Source organism: Canis lupus, chromosome 1 (assembly GCF_011100685.1).
Source record: "Canis lupus familiaris isolate Mischka breed German Shepherd chromosome 1, alternate assembly UU_Cfam_GSD_1.0, whole genome shotgun sequence".
NCBI classification, from domain to species: Eukaryota; Metazoa; Chordata; class Mammalia; order Carnivora; family Canidae; genus Canis; species Canis lupus.
The window spans coordinates 122,141,923-122,157,163 of NC_049222.1; the positions used below are offsets into that span (position 1 = coordinate 122,141,923).

General features: G+C 60.3%; 1 protein-coding gene across 8 annotated transcripts in view; it reads right to left on the reverse strand.

Moving 5' to 3' along the window:
* The window catches only part of LOC119863924 (zinc finger protein 536), a 428,184-nt gene that overhangs the window by 316,815 nt on the left and 96,128 nt on the right, over positions 1-15,241 (reverse strand). The window contains exon 1 of one of the 8 annotated variants that reach the window (XR_005354817.1): positions 12,341-12,539. The exons of 4 other annotated variants lie outside the window; for them this stretch is intronic. The gene's annotated coding sequence lies outside the window, so the exon portion shown is untranslated. Of the gene's footprint in view, positions 1-388; positions 531-2,204; positions 2,467-12,340; positions 12,544-15,241 lie in introns of those variants that run through there. 3 more of the 8 variants (XM_038529519.1, XM_038529523.1, XM_038529521.1) reach the window with 3 other exon arrangements.

A 15,241-nucleotide genomic window follows, 5' to 3' on the forward strand; every position in this document is an offset into this window, starting at 1 on the left:
GTCAGATATGAAATGAGATTTTTTATTTCACCTGCTTACTAATCCACAAAAGCTGTTTTGAGTGATGCAGGCTTAAACGCCAAAATTCGAAATGATATATTGCTATATCTGATAACATGCAAATATGTTCATTAGACATAATTTAGCAGGAGAGAATAGTAACACTTTTATAACAAGTCTAGGTCAAAAATGGTTGTTAATTAAACAAGTCATGAAAAATGGCATTACAAGGAGACTGTCCAGCAGACACCAGACTTTCTGATGATGTGCCGCTGATGGGTACCCAACGCTTCCCACTAAAACGGAGAAGGGGGGGGGATGAAAAAAAAAAAAAAACTTTCTGAGCGTTTCACGTAATCTAAAGCAAGGTTAACAAAACTACACCCACGTGAGGAAGCTCAAACCCATCGCATGTTCTTCTGAGATCTTAATGGTAACGCGCCATACTTCTCCCTTTCAAGACGCGATTCCGCTTTCTTAGTGGCCTAAAGTGATTTATATGGTTGACTCCTTCACAAATAAACCAGAAAAGAAATTAATATTACATCCGGCCATGCTGCTGGCTGCCCCGAGTGGTTATGGCTCTGTGTTTTAAACCAAGCAGAGCAATAAGCGAAGGGACGGTGGGACGGGGAGGGCAGGGGTGGGCGCCCAGGTGCGTGGAGGATGGATGCACGGGGCGGCGGGGGGGGGGGGGACCCCGAGCCTGGGCGTCTTCTTCCCCTTTCCCGGAGTCCTTAGCAAGGAGACGCTTTGGTTGCCTAGGGAACCGGCAGTAGTAAGAACTCTTTCGATTGGCCATGAGTTGAGATTTAAGGGGTGGGGTTCTGATACAGGGGTCCCACAGGCCACCTAGTAGTGGCTCGGCTGCCTGGGGGTGGGTGGGGGGAGCTCGGGAGTACCTGGGGGAAAGACGGCGTTTGGGAGGTCAGCACAGTCCAGGGTGCCGGGTGCAGGGGGAGTTCCAGCTGGCCACCCACGCCGCCTTCCGTGGAGTCAGGGAAGCATTCACAGCGTGGGAAGGGCTGGAAGCACCTTCTGGGACCAACAGACGCCCCACACAAGGGGCCTGTATGAAAGCCATCGGTCGACGCTCTACGCGTCCAAGGGATCCGTGCAGCCGGACCCCGGAAACACCGCCTGTAAAGCCGGAAAACACCTCCGTGCGTTTGGAGTCGTGCACAGTAAGGCAGCGAACGGGCCTCTCAGCAAACCACAAGTCCGCATTAAGCCATCTGAGCAGCCCGGCCAGTTCACGACTCCAACTCGGGCGCAGAAGCCGTGTCCAATCCTCAGCCACCTGGCGGAGGCAGGGCCGTCCCCACATCCTCCACGTCCAAGTGCAAAGCGCTCTCGCCCGTAGCCTGGCTTGCACACGACGTCACGACTGTTGCTAGAAATCTCACCTCGCCTATGCATTGCATTTTATGGTTCCTGTGTTTCCAGATACAGAAGCTCAGCCAGTGAAACAGGCCCCGCGCGCCTTCCTCCCACCCACCGATCGTTGATAACGCGACGTTCAAAACAGGGAAAATGCACGGAAACCTCGGCGGGAGAAGGAAATGCGAGTTCTACGGGGCCCCTGGTATCTGCTTCATCCTCACGACGCCCTTCCTTGTATCTCCTGCCCACTCCGTGCCCCGTGTCACACCACGGTCCTGCTTCCTGCACAGAGCGGCCCATCGCTTCCCCGCCACGGATTTCACCTGGCCTCACATCCCAGCAGCAGCCCAAGGACGATTCAGGGTCACAAGGTTTGGTGAGGAGGTCCTGGGGGGACCCTATAAGTTCTCAGGCAGTGGGGAAGCCCTGGGGAGGGAGGCCTCATAGACCCTCCGCCCCCTGCACACAAGCGGCACACGCTTAGCCGTGCCTCTCACAGGCCAGCAGCGCCTTCTCGGGGCCCCCGGCACGACGCATCTGACTTCACTGGGTGCCACACACCCAATGACGAGAAAGACGCCCGGGGTCAACCCGGGGTCATGGTTAAACTAGTCCACGTTTCCCCGCAAAGGCTTGAATTCATTTCCAAGTGTTTCATCTGTTGAATGAATGAACTAACGCATGCACGAGCGGACAGGTGAAGAAGCGAGTGAATGCACAAAGGCACGCATCGGTGCAGGGTGGGGAGAGAAGGGAGGGCGAAGAGAGTCTTCAAAAAGTAATAAAGGCATAAATTAACGCGTCAAGGCAAAAATACATACGTAAATGAAAAAGCACCTCCCGAGGGGATGGATGAACGCCACGGGTAGCTTTGTCCCGAGCACGTGTGCTCCCGCGCGCCCGCACGCCCAGCCGGCGGGACCTCAGAGAAGAAACAGTACGTGAGGTCTTTCTTGTCACGGGGTTTGGTCACCCATCCTTGGCTTCCTTCCCGTATCTCAAAGAACACGGACTCCCAGGGAGCCGAGTGGGGCGGCCCGCAGGACTGTGCACAAAGTCTCCCAGGCTCACGAGGGAGACACGTGTCCCCCGCCTCCTGGCTGAACCTGGGGGATGAGAGAAGCCGGTCAGGTGTGTCTGACGCCTGCACCTCGGGCACACCCAAGTGGACAAGCCACACCATCCCCCGGGCTTCCGTTGCTTCATCCGCCCAACGGAGGTAACGCATCCAAAAGTGCGCAGCCCAGGGTCCGGCGCCAGGTAGCCCTCGACTGCAGCCGTCGTGGTCGAGCGCGCCGAGCAGATCTGCCCCCAGGCGGACATCCCGCCCTACCAGAGGTGCGGGGGGCCAGGCTCTCCGAAGCAGGGGACGAGACCGCAGGCACCCTCCTGACTCCCTTCGGCTACGTCCTCTACCAAGCTCCGTGATCTGCCTGGATGTGGACATTTTCTACTCAAAACGACGACCCAGAGTTCACCTTTGAGGTCTTTGCTCTTCTGCGGAACGTGGTCTCCTATCTACGGAACCGAGAACTTGGTCTCGACGGTGGTTTCTCAGCACTTCCTATAGCATAGTCCCCCCCTTCCAGGGAGATCTTCCCGCGGGGCTGCCCAGCAGAGCCCGGGGCCTCCTCCCCTTCCTCCGGCTCTCACCGGCTCTCCTTGGAACTCCCGGGGTGCCGTGGAAGCCACTTTGAGGACGGTCAGGCTAGCACCCTCCGGATGGCCAGGGACCCGTTTCGTTACAACAGTCACGGTTACACGGGGGGACGCGTCCCGGATGCCTGGAGGTCAGCAGGCCCACGAGCCCACGCCGGGACGGTCATCAGCACCTCGTCAACCTGGTGTCGCGCTGCGGCCGGGCAGCTAGAGAGGTGCCTCCAGCCCGGATCAGCCACCGGCTCCTCTCTTCTGCTTCCGGCCCTGCCACTAATTCCGAGCGAGGGGCCAGCTCCCCTCGAGGCAGCCAGACTCAGACCCAGGCATGAGCCCTGGAGAAGAGGACAGGCTTCTTGGGTCTGTGGCCCCTGTGGGCAGCTCAAGAGCTGCTGCCTCAGGCACGCGTCAGGAAAACGTGGACACCCGCGACCCTCCCCGAAACAAACTGGCCATAAGACCCCGTCAGAGGTCACCTCCCAGACGGAAGACGGGAACTCCTGCATTTCCCCCTTTCCTCCCATCTTAACTAGACGAGCGACTACCAGGCCCAAATCTCCATCACCTGAGTCCCACCCTCACCTGGCCACCCCTGCTTACACCTGTGCCGTTAACTAGCTGCGATTTTTTCTTAAAATGGACTCACAGGGCTCCTTAAATCAATGTGTTTCAAAGGGAAATTTTATATACCAGTGCCCTACATTTAAAAAAAAACAGTATTTATTTACTCCTCGCTTAATGTGTAAGGGAGGGTGTCCTGCTGTACCGACAGCCACGTTGAATCTGAAGTCACCTCCCGCCACGGGGGAGACAGTGCAGGGCGCGCCCAGGACGCACCAACTGCGGGGGAGGCGCCCGGGGGAGAATCCTCCTCCACCGCATTTGGACTCCAGCACCTAAAACCTGGCCGGGTCCCCGGGGTCCCGAGCTCTAAAGTGGGGGGTGACGGTAGCACCTGTCTAAAAGGTTGTTGCAAGAGCTGCATTAAGTGAGATAATTAACTAATGATTAATTAATTGAAACAACGTGCCCGGCACTGAGTTGGCCGCCGCTGCTGTTGTTACACCAAACGATCCGCCAGCAGGAGGGGGGTCTCACCTGGCCATCGATCACGTGTCCCCCACAGGACGTGGGCGCACAGACGCCGAGCCAGGCAAGCAGAGCGGCACGGGGGCAAGGCCAGGGGGTCCTCGCCCGGCCGCGCCACCAGCCCACCGTCAACCTCTGGAGTCTCTTCCCTTCACGCCTGGACGCTCCCAAGTGTACAGTCTGGGGATCAAACCCAGAGGCCATGGGGGAATTGAGTCCCCGAGGCCCGCACAAGGTGGATGACCACTTGCACCAGCTTCCCGGCTGTGGCAGGTGCTGGCGGCCCGGAGGGGGAGGGACACGAGGCCCAGCGTTGGCACGAAGGAGGCGCACATTGGGTCCCCGGTCTGAGACCCACAGCTGGAGGAAGGCCTCGAGCGTGGGGCCTGGGAGCCATGGGCTCCGAGGGCTGGGCCGCCCCCCCGGACTCCTTCCCGAGTCCCACCCTGGCCTCAGCTCATGCCCTCCACGCTCCTCGCCCGCGGCCACCACCACCACCACATCGACACGTCCCCTTGAAAAGTCCTGAAACGGCGCACGTGGGGGGGACCTGCCTCCTGCCTCCTCCCAGCCGCCCCCCCAGCACCCACGGGTGCCACCTCCTCGGGAGCGGAAGTTCATGCCTGGGTCCTGGGCGGCACCCGGTTTGTCCAGGAACAGGTCAGCACCTCCCAGGTTCTGCATCTAAGGGTCTGCCCTCCAGAGTCCAGCCGCTTCTCGGACACAAAGTAGATCGGCAGGAACTCCCTCGAAAACGTGGTGGGGACCCTGGGCCTGCGCCATGGCAAATCCACGCCAATCCACGCGAGCGTGTGGGAGCCTCCGCCCCACCGCCCTGAGGCTCGGGCCTCCCCTGGGTCCCCTGACGGCGACGCACGTGGCCCCTTCCCTCCTCGCCTGCAGGAGAGCGCTGGCCCCCGGGGCTGGGGCTCCCCTGGAGGAGGGAGGAGCGTGGGCTGAGGGTCACCTGCAGAGGCTCCCGCGGGCGCAGAGGTCCACTTGGGAGGCGGAAGCACGCGCTCCCTAAAACAGGAGATGTTGAGTGTCTGGGACGGATGGAGGGTATGAGGCCACGCTGCTCAGTCTGGCAGGCCCCTCGGACTCAGAAGGCCTCGTCCAGAAAGCTGCGTGGGAGCGGCGCTCCCGGGGGCGGGCACGCGTGGGGCTCCGGGCAAGCCAGCGCGCCGCGACCACGGAAGGGCTCGCCCGGCGCCCCACACGGGCCTGGCCCCCGGCCCCCCGGCCCCCGGCCGAGCCCACGGACCCAGCCCCTTCTTCAGCTGCGTTCGGCCCGCTGTCTCGAGGAGAGCACACCAGCAAGGAACCAACAACGACAAAAATGTGCTTTCTCATTCCTCTGAGTCGTTCTGCTGGGCAATTTTACCGCACATTAGTTCAAAATAAGCTGCCAATGAAGCTGGATACAATTAAACTCATCCTGGAGCTTCTCCCTCAATAACCTGTGTCGGGTTGTTTTTATTCCCGTAAGGATCTCAGGTGCGGCGTTCTCTTGGGTTCAGACTTGCACCGCGTAGATGGTCCCGGCCTCCTCCTCCCGGGCTCAGGGCCTTGAAATGAGTTGCGTTTTGCGGTGAGCGTCACACCGGGGGGGTCTTTGTGGCCGTTTGTCCCTCCCTGTACCTGTACGGAGAGCACAGCGTAATGCTGGAACCTTCCGTAGTATAATCAGGCTCTAGAAAAACCGGGTGATTCCTAATTTAGCAGGAGCTCAGAACATTGCCCGATCTGCACCCCGAAGTCGACATTCGTTTGCCGGCACGGTTTCAGGAAAACACTTGTTTTAAAAAGGTGGCCTTGGGGATACCCGGGTGGCTCGGGGGTTTAGCGCCCAGGGCGCGATCCTGGGGTCCCGGGATCGAGTCCCGCGTCGGGCTCCCTGCATGGGGCCTGCTTCTCCCTCCGCCTGTGTCTCTGCCTCTCTCTCTCTCTCTATGTCTATCATAAAATAAATAAATCTCAAAAAAATAAAGAGATAGCCTCCGTGGACGGGCCGAAGTGACTCGCTTTAGGGCGGCACAAGCGAACTCGCCTCGAGAGCAAAAATAACGTGCTATCGTAATTTGATTATAACAAAAAAATCAAACGTGCTACGTTGTAAGCAAACAATAGGGATTTTTGTGCGACTAAACATTTTTCTGGCTATCTGACCATGATTTATACAACCAAAATGATAAATCTAATCCCATCACCGGTAGATCAATTGCAGGTATAACAGATAAAACCTGAATAAATCATCGTATCACTGTATTGGAAGCACAAACAGCAGATAGAGAAGAGGGGGTCAGGCTTTAAGCTGAAATCTGTTTCCAGGCATTCCAAGGACAATTTGCAGTGGAGAAGTTCAATGTATACATAAAGTCATCTGATCCAAATATGCTAATGATTTTTATTGGTCAAATCTTAAAAGTGAGGTTTATTTTTATGAGTCTGCATTAATTAACCCAGCATGTACTATCTTTCAGACTATCTTGCCAGGGACTTTCATTTAAACATGTTTATTGTGAAATGTTTGCATTCTCCGCATTCGTGGCCCACACACAGATTATTTCATACTTTCCTCTGGAGCACTTAGAAAAGTTAAAAGGAGTTATTGTTTTTGATTAATGCCATTTTGGGCAGTTAAAAAAAAAAAAAAAAAGGAGTTCCAAATCCTAGCTCTGCATAAATTCTTTGACATTAAAAACAATCTCTTTTGCAAGTTCCACTGCCCTGAGATATGGGGGCGGGGGGGGAGGTGGGGGACCCGGGGTCTGTCTTAGTGGCCGGGCCTAAACGGAGCCTTATTATTAACCTCGGTGTTTGCACGAACTCCCGCGGAATAGCAACGGGCCGATGGGAAGCAGCTATCAATCACGGAAGGAGAGGCCGCGGGCTCGGGGCCGTGGCGCGGTGCCGCGCAGATGGGAGTCCTAAAGCCTTGCCTGTCATCTTTTGATTAAGAAAAGGAAATGATTTCACTAAAAAGATATTCCCTCTTGTGTTGTTTTGTTTTAAGTGAGTTTGTACTTTCCACCAAACTGGACATATTTATTGAGACTCATAAGTTACTTCACGATCACCAACATCACTGCAATCTCAACAAACTATTTTTTTCCTTGCCAATTATCCAAATATCATAACTATAAAATATCTTAAAACATTCTCCATACTGTAAACATCTTAGCTACAAAGCTTTGAGTGTAAACAGTATGATGCATCAGAATGGTTTTAAGCGATGTTATAAAAACTGCTCTTAAAAACTAAACAAAAATGTAAAGCTTCCATCTGCTTTATGATTTTTTTCCACTGCTGAACGGCTGCTGTGTGCCAGTTCACTGAACCATGGCTTGCTAAAGAGATTTCTGGGGTCACAGATTGAAAAAACAAAGAGCACGTCTTTAATGGTGGGATTTTTTTTTTTTTTTTTCTCAAGTCTTCCTGACATGGCTGGAACCGAATTAAGTGCGCGGCGGCGGGAGAAGGCTCGCGGTGCCTGTTGCAAAAGTAACCCTCCCTCCCAGACACTCTCCTTCTAGAAGGGATGTCATTTCCGCAATTACCTTAGGTTTTGCGGTGACTGTCTATCGGCGACCTCAATACGCTCTTACTTCCTCGCAGAATTTTCTTTGGGGCCCTGCACGCACGAGTTAAAAATAGACAGCAAATGGCACGGCGCGGGAAAGGGCTCGGGCTTATTTTTGTGTACGGTCGCAGGTACGAGGCCGTGACAACCTAGAGACTGCCGCCTCCCCTCTGCTCCCGGGGGACGCCAGGGTCCCGGGGACGCGAGGGTGCCTGGGCAGCTGAAAGACCCCTCGAAGATGCGACAGGGAAACTGTCCTTCCCTGGGAGGGTCCGTCTCGGATGCACGAGGGGCAGGGAGCTGGAGGCGGTGCAGGGGATCCATCCCGGAGCTCTGACGACACTGCAGCCCGCGGAGGGGAGGGGGACGGAGATGCTGGGTCCAGTGCAGTCTCCCATCAGGGACGGAACTGCCGCCCCAGATGCGTCCCGGAGGGCCCCTTAGCACCTGCCCTCGTCCCCTGAGGCCACCTCGGACCAATAACCTCCAGTGTGACCACAGGCTTTGGGCTTCCTGCGCAGGCGAGCTGGCCCCTGTTCCCCCCGAGCGGGAGCTACTTGGGCCTGGGGTGCGTGCGGGGGTGTCTGAATGTCTCCTGCCCCAGGAGAGGCTCGGAGTGAGGGAGACAGTGCATCAGCCCCTCAGCCGGGTGTGACCAGAGGCCCCTCTTCCCGCCGCTGCCCCTTAGGGGAGCAGATGCTCCTGGAGCGGGGACAGGGCGGGTAGGGTCGCCCGGGGCCTGGGGCCGGTTTGGCTGGGGGTCCGGCCGCCCTTCCTGGGGTGACGGACGCACATGAGACGACATGCACTGGACTCATGCAGCTTGCAGCCCCGCGGACCCCAAGGTGGGAGTCCTGAGGCCTACGCAGACGTCCAGAGCAGGGGAGGACCCCCATCCACAGGGCCCCCTCAACCCCGTCCCACTCCTCTCTGCAGCCTCCCGCCCATGTCCCAGGGCCCCTCCCTCCACCCCACAGCTCAGAGGCCTTACAGGCCTCCCCTGGGGCCCGCCCGGCTCTGTGAGCGGCTTCGAGGCTCCAAGGAGGAAGCCTGCTCGGGGCTAGGGCCCCTCACCCGGACCTGGTAAGGCCAACACGTCCTGAGCAGACCTGTGCCCAGGGCTGAACAAGGTCCTGGGGTGGCCCCCGAGGCCAGAGGGCACTGCGGGGGGCAGGGGGACCCTTGGGACGCAGACCTGACCCCACACTGTCCCCTCTCCCGAGGCGCGCACACCTCCCCCGAGTGTCACGCCAGAGAGCCCCCCGACAGCCGCACGCGGTCCGCGGCCGCTGCCCGGCCCCACAAGCCCCTCTGGGTGCCCCCCACCCTCAGCCCCTGGTGCGTCCAGAGCCCAACCCCGGCCCAGGCCGCACGGCGGGCCCGACGTCCCGGTGGCCGGAGCCCGAACATCCCCCAGCCCGTGGGCCCCGCGGGTTGGCGAGATCCTGCGCGCATTCCAAATTTAAATCTGGGACGCTCTCCCCTTTCCTCACGGCTCCAGAACACGGGGGAGGCATCTGCCTGGAAACAGCTGTCACCCGAAGGAGGAGGCGGCACACGCAGCTCTCCCGCGAGCACCGCCGTCAGAGCCACACATCAGCCAGGGTTACTTAGCTACGGAGCTGGGCGGCCTGGGGGGGACAGCACGGCGGCCCCACGTCCTCACGCGCGGGTGCCCCTCGGGCCGGGCACCCCGCTTCATCGTAGGGCGACTGAGGCTGCGAGAGGTCACGCACCCTGCTCAAGGTCGCACAGCCACTCCTCGGGCGACACGGGTCACAGTCCTGAGCATCGGAGCCCACGGTCACCAGCGGCTGATAATGCTGGCCGTGGGCGGGCTCGCGCCCTCACCCCGAAACGCTATCAGACGGGCAGGTGAGGCGTTTGCCCGAGGCTGAGTCCCCAGGAAGTGGCAGGACTAGGAGTCGAGGCCCGGCTCTCAGGCTCCCCGCCACTAAGCCACCTGTGGGTCGTCGATGCCACCGTCATCACCAGGGCAGCCGAAGGGCAACCCCGGGGTCTCGCGGGAGCCCGGACGGTGCTCAGTTCCTTCGCAATATTTAATTTCTATCGTCCCCTTTATCCCCAAAACACAGATACCGGGAAAATAAAGAGGCTCGGGGATGCGCCACCTTCCGAAGGTCAACCCATTGAACTGCAGCAGGTGGGAGGGGTGGCTGGGGGCGGGGGGGGGGCGAGACCCCGGACCCCGCCTCGGCCGCGGCGGTGCCCCAGCCAGGATCGGGAAGGGGGTCTCACAACAGCAGCGGGGACAAGCGCTGGCGTGTCGTGCTCGCCGCCGCGCGAGGGACGCTGCTGGGACCCGCGGCTGTTGCCAACCCGTGCGTACTGCTCGCCGAGGCTAATCTCGATTGCGACGAGGGTTTACACTAAGTCTAGAGAGAGGAGGGGGGCCAAGCCCAGATCTCCAGTTCATGCAGACAGCGGTAGGAGGCACGACAAACACTGACCATATTTAGGAGAAGCCGGGAGACTGGGGGCGCCAGCCGTTCGGCTCAGCGGCCCGACTCAGTGGGCCAAGCCGCCCGGCGGGGCGCGTCCAGCGCCAGGCCCGGCCTCCCTGGCGGTGCGGAGCCACAGGCAGGGGTTTCCATCAGTCCCCTTCAGGGTGGTCCAAGCTCCATCGTGGAGACTAGTTCCCGGGGGGGGGGAGGGGGGCAGAATCACAAGGGAGTCACCGAGGTCCCCAGGACGAGGCTGCAGGCACAAGACCCAGGAGCCAGGGGCCGCACGGCCACCCGCCCTTCCCGAGCTCCCACGGCTCGGGTACAGACGGCATGAGAAACGCTGGCGGGTCAGGCTGCACTTTCCTCGAACTAATCACTAATGAAGTTTGGGGTGAGCTATTTTGAAAGCAGCCCACACAGCATAACCACACGCCGTCATCAGCTGCGATCCTCAAATGCAATTTCATTCATAATTAAATATGAAAAAGCCACCACCTTAAAATAACATCAGGGGTCACAGCTGAACTCCCCGGCCCGGGCGCTGGCCTCCGCTGACCTCGCCGAGACGCTCCCCACCACGTCCCGGGCGCAGGCACGCAGCCTCCTGCAGCCCCCCGAGTCCACCTCGCCGCCCGGACGCGCCCGCGGGCCGCCTCCAGGCCTCCCCGCCGCCCCCCGCTTCTGTGCACGCCCCGCTCCCAGCCAGCGGGGCCTCGAAGGGCAGCCCGAGCGCCATGGCTCCGGAGAAACCCCGACAGGCCAAGGCTCGTGGGCCCGCGGCCAGCCACTGAACTCCACGGCTGTGGCCTCCACCATCCCTCGGGCAAGACTGCCCTGGCTCCCCGCTTGGCTTCCAGGCGCCCTTCGCATCCTGCCCATGGGCGTCCCATTCATTCGTTCATTCATTCATTCATTCATTTGCACTGCTTCCGGGGAGCACCTGCTGTGTGCCAGACGCCCAGAGAGCAACGCGAACGGTCAGACTTGGTGCTTGGCCTCCAGGAGGGCACCTTGCAGAGACACAGATGGGAAACCCAGCAGTGAGCACGCGGTGGGTCCCTGTAGCCAGACGCGGTCCGCCACGCTCGGGCCCTGCCCCACGCTCATACTGGAATCTAAACCAGTGTGGGACACAGTCGGGGCTGGCCAGCCCGTGTCCCCTTGTCCGTCCACGGCTCTGCCCCTGGGTAGAGGAGCTCCTGGAGCCACACTGAGGGGGGATTCAGTCGGTGGGGACAGTCCGAGTGGGCAGGTGTCAGCTCTCCCCGGGCTCCGTGGGCCACTGGCTGGCCCGATGCTGGGCAGCGGTGGCAACGCTGGAGGGGACCCGTGGAGGACTAAGGCAGAGAATAAGGCCACACCCGAAGCCCGGGTGGTCAGTGCACAAGCAGAAATGCTTCCAAGACCACAATCCGGGGGCAGCGCCCGCGAGGAAGACTGTGTCCACGTGCAAGGACCGCCCGGGGTGCTGAGCGGGAAGTGGCCCCCCAGCCTCAGGGCACGTGTCGGCCGAGAGGAGAAGGGTGTCCCCCGAGAGTCGGGAGCCCAGAGGCGACGGAGGAGCCCGTCCAGGCCCTGGGAGGGAGGCCGATGACCAGACACCCATCGCTACCGACCGAGCACTTGCTGGGGCCGGGTGGGGCCGGCTCGCAAGGAGGGGCTGGGGGGGACCAGGCTTCCAGGAGCTCACGGACCCCAGCCGAGAGGAGAGGCCACACTTGGGGGCCAGACAGGACGCGTACCTGGCGGGAGGTGGCGGCGAGCCAGCAGCTTCATTCCTGAGACCCACCGTCTCACTGAGCCCCGCTGCCTTCCATGCACAAGGGTCCAAGGGGTCGAGTGACATGTTGGGGGCCACACGGCCAACACTGGAACCCGTGACCAGCTCCCGAGGCCGCTCCCTTCTCGGTTTTGCTAACCTGTGCACGCTCCGGCCTCCGCTGTTCCCTCGTGGCTTCCTCGTGTCCCACGTGCCCTACGGAGACCTCGCGGTCCTCACCCTGAATCTCATGCAGGAGGGGACGGGGGCCGAGAGGACCGTGACCTCACCGTGACCTCCCCGCCACGACTAGGGAAGCGCCTCCTCCTAACCTGCTGTCACGCCCGCACGCCCTGACCCTGCTCCGGTCCTCGCGGCCCCACCTGGTCCTCTAACGCTCACCTGCCACCCGGGAATTTGCTTAGAATCCCGAAAGAGAAAGACGGGCTTCGGGGGCCGGCAAGTTCACTCGTGGACTTCCTGAGGACTCCGCGGACAAGCTTTTATGAACATCTCTCTCCATCCCTCCCCGAGCACCGCGCGGCCCTGGGTCCAACTTGGATGTCAGTGTCCACACCCAAACCGTCGGAATTATGACTCCACATAAAGGGAAGAGAATGTTCTGGAACCCCAAGCCCTCACTGCCAATTGGCTAAGCTGCTGCTTTTTCTGGTTGCTACCGCACTCAAATGCACGCACGGCGCTCTCGTTTTATTGAAAGTTGTGGGTCTGTCACCAATCATGTCCATCAATAATCAGCAGATTAGCAGCCTGCTTGTGCAGACACTTCTATTTTCAACCTGAAGGGTGGTTTGGGGGTTTCTTTTAAATTTAACTATCCTCATTAAGGATTCATAGCACACCAAAAGAGCGATGTTTTTTTTTAAAAAAAAAAAAAATCATCTTTGCAGAGAAGGAATATCAGCAAAAATAATCACTATTCCAGGCTCAACAATGAGTCCCTAATGAGGACAGCAGTCATCAGTTAAATAAACATATCATTAGGGTGAGAATGGATGTGTCAACACAGACACAGTCCACTAATTTGGGGGTGGGGAGGTGGGTCGTCTGTGGTTAGTCTCGGTGGGGTCCGGCGGCGGGGTGGGTGCGTCTGGGGCAGAGTCATAGGTCACCTTTCAGAGGTAGGGCTCAGGGTGTGGCGAGGTCAGGTCAGGTCAGGTGGGAGCTCCCGATGGGACGCTGCCCTGGGCGTCAGGCAGGCCTGCAGCAGCGAGCAGGCTTTACCCAGAAAAGTTCCAGAAAGCTCCAGAGGGAAGGCCGACGATAAGGAAGACAAGAAGAGGAGCCTCTGAGCCCGAGGACCCAGGGCCGTGCTGTTCCCAGAGCCCAAGCCCCACCTGGGCGGCCACAGGATCCCGGGGTCCTCCGTGAGGATTTCCAGACTCTCCGGGGTGCACCGCCCTCTAGAGAGGAGGCTGGGGCGCAGGCCGGGGAGGGGAGGCTGCATCACGGAAGCAGGCTCGCTCTCCCCAAAGACTGCGTACCTCCTGCGCGTCAGGCAGCAAGCCAGGTGCCAGCCTACAGCGGGGACCGGGGCGCATTCGGCCCCTTCCGTCACGGGACTTAAATCGGGGGGGTGGGGGGGGGGACGGGAACCAAATTAGGATGATCCCAGGACGTCAGAACGTGTTACAGAGGGAACCAACGGGGTGAGGGACAGCCAGAGGCCGGGAGGCCGAGCAAGGCCTTTCTGAGGAGCTGACATCCGAGCCAAGGCCTCGGGGAAGGATGGTTCCAACAAAGGAGCAGAAGGGCAAGAGGAGGAAGCGGGGCGGAGGCTAAGGGTGAGCGGGCCACGTGCGGTGTACGTGCACACGCGCCAGGGGCCGCTCCTCTGAGAAGGACCGGGGGGCAGGGGTCGCTGGTACGGCTCGTGGCCAGGAAGCTCAGGGGCCGAGGCTCAGCCATGGGGGCCGGCGAGAAGCAAGGGAACGGCAGGGCACGGAGCGGCCTCTCTGGAGGGCGAGGCCTGGGGAGCAGGCCCAGGGCCGCTGCACGCCTGTCACCGTGGAGTCGCGGACCCCAGCCGCCCCACGCTGCTACTTGGCAAAGTGAGACGCGCGCCACAATCACAGACCAGGCGCTGATGTGAGCACCTGAGGCCGCAGCTCTGCCAGGTGCCCGTGACGGAAGGGGAGGAGGCCGGGGCACACAGAAGGGACAGGAGGGGCAGACGTGACCTCGCAGCGGGGGAGGATGAGCAGGACTGCGGGGACGGGGCGGCGAGGCAGCCGTGACAGTCGAGGGCCCACGGAAAGCGAGTTGGAAGACAAGGCAGCGGCGGGGAGAAGGGAGGACGGCGGAGGCCACCCCTCAGGGGCCGTGGGCTGGACGGCCAAGGTCAAGTGGAAGGGAACTTGCTGGAGATGAGAAGGTCAGGGGAGCAGAGACCTCCAGACTCTTGGGCAACGACCGCGGCCAACAGCCCTGCAGGAAGCCCCTGAGAAGCGCGGCCCGGGAACTGCGGGGCCCAGACGGCTTCCTGCCGACGCCGAGCCGCAACCTCCAGGGGAACGTGGGCACGCACGGTACCGCGGGGGCCACCTCACAGGAAACAGCGCTCCGTCCAGGGGTGGCCAGGAGTTCCTGGGTCCCCGACCTCGGCCTGATGTTCCCAGTCCGTTGCTGGGAGAGCAGGACGCGCCGAGACCTCCAGCTCTGAGCCCCGCAAACCTCAGGAACTACGCTCAAGCACGGGTCCCACTGACCCTCGGGTCAACCTCCACCCGGCGGGAAGCCCTGGGGCCCTTGAACAGGCTCACCTGCACGCCTGGAAGATACCTGGACACCTGCTTCTGACCCCTTCTGATCCTGAGAGAGCCCCAGCCTCCAGGGGCTGCGTCCGAGGGCAGGTGAGGGTCCGTGAGGCCCGCCCACCGGGTTGTGTCACGGGCACCGTCTCCGGGCACCCAGAAGTCAACCCGGGGAGCCCTCCCAGGTACACCTCCTGGAAACGGGAATCTAGGGCCCGGAGCGGCAGCGCCACTCTTCTAACCCTATTCAGGGGGCAAAGCGAGGCCTTGAGTCAGGCCTCACAACTCCCAGCTGCAAAGCCAAGGGCCTTCTGGGTCCCTCGGGCCACCCCCAGCCCAGAATCCTGCAAGGCGGGTACGAAGCTAAAACGCCCCCAACCAGCCTGCACCCGCAAGCCCCAGCGTGCAGCAAACTGACACCAAGAGTGGGTTTCGCCCCAGTTCTGCGACTTCTGCCCGAGATGCTTACGTTACTGAATTTATTTTAATATAATACCAACGGCCACACACTTGAGTACGATCAGACGTA